Raw genomic sequence first — 1,816 nt, 5'->3', positions numbered from 1 at the left:
TTAAACATGAATGAATAACCATTATATACATTTAGTAAAAACCGAAATTTTATACATGCACAGTTATTACATAAATACCTATATTCTAGGTATTACGCTCACCTAAAGGATTATTAGGAACACCTGTTCAGTTTCTCTTTAATGGAATTATTTAATCAACCAATCACATGGCAGTTGCTTCAATGCATTTAGGGGTGTGGTCCTTGTCAAGCCAATCTCCTGAACTCCAAACTGAATGTTAGAATGCGAAAGAAGGGTGATAAGCATTTTTTAGCGTGGCATGGTTGTTTGTGCCAGACGGGCCATTCTGAGTATTTCACAATCTGCTCAGTTACTGGGATTGTCACGCACAACTATTTCTAGAGTTTACAAAGAATGGTGTGAAAAGGGAAAAACATCCAGTATGCGGCAGTCCTGTGGGCAAAAATGCCTTGTTGATGCTAGCGGTCAGAGGAGAATGGACCGACTGATTCAAGCTGATAAAAGAGCAACTTTGACTGAAATAACCACTCGTTACAACCGAGGTATGCAGCAAAGCATTTGTGAAGCCACAACACGCATAACCTTGAGGCGGATGGGCTACAACAGCAGAAGACCCCACCGGGTACCACTCATCTCCACAACAAATAGGAAAAAGAATCTACAATTTGCACAAGCTCACCAAAATTGGACAGTTGAAGACTGAAAAATGTTGCCTGGTTTGATTAGTCTCGATTTCTGTTGAGACATTCAGATGGTAGAGTCAGAATTTGGCGTAAACAGAATGAGAACATGGATCCATCATGCCTTGTTACCACTGTGCAGGCTGGTGGTGTAATGGTGTGGGGGATGTTTTCTTGGCACACTTTAGGCCCCTTAGTGCCAATTGGGCATCGTTTAAATGCCACCGCCTACCTGAGCATTGTTTCTGACCATGTCCACCCCTTTATGACCACCATGTACTCATCCTCTGATGGCTACTTCCAGCAGGATAATGCACCATGTCACAAAGCTGGAATCATTTCAAATTGGTTTCTTGAACATGACAATGAGTTCACTGTACTAAAATGGCTCCCACAGTCACCAGATCTCAGCCCAATAGAGCATCTTGGGATGTGGTGGAACGGGAGCTTCGTGCCCTGGATGTGCATCCCACAAATCTCTATCAACTGTAAGATGTTATTCTATCAATATGGGCCAACATTTCTAAAGAATGATTTCAGCACCTTGTTGAATCAATGCCACGTATAATTAAGGCAGTTCTGAAGGTGAAAGGGGGTCAAACACAGTATTTGTATGGTGTTCCTAATAATCCTTTAGGTGAGTGTATATTTGTATGTGTATGTATAAACGTATCATTAATATACCTAATATATAATATGTCCTATATACTGTATATGATCTATTTTTTGAGTATTTATTCACCCCTGTGTATCATATATGATAATATCATTTTGATCACCTGTTGTTCTTAATGAAGGAATGTGAATTTATGCCTCATTTATATTTATGACGTCTACCAGGTTTACATGTCACAAAGGGCACATTTCTATCTTTAAAAACTATTTATTTCAGCAGAACATAGTTCTTAAAACACTGCCCCAACTTTGTGCATCACAATCCATATGTAACAAAAAAAATGCACAGAAAATCAAAAAAGAACCAAAATGATTAACTGTAGTATAATTTAAACCATGGATGTGAATTTACAATTCTACAAAAACCAACATTTGCCTCAATTTCTTTAAATACATGCATCACTTCCCCTCCTGGAAAATATTACAAAAAGTAGCGAAAGAAAACATCCACTGTGACCATCCGTATGAATAAAGTTGTT

The sequence above is a fragment of the Misgurnus anguillicaudatus genome, unplaced genomic scaffold (assembly GCF_027580225.2).
Source record: "Misgurnus anguillicaudatus unplaced genomic scaffold, ASM2758022v2 HiC_scaffold_34, whole genome shotgun sequence".
NCBI lineage: Eukaryota > Metazoa > Chordata > Actinopteri > Cypriniformes > Cobitidae > Misgurnus > Misgurnus anguillicaudatus.
The sequence above is the reverse complement of the archived record's forward strand: the minus strand, read 5'-3'. Positions refer to the sequence as shown.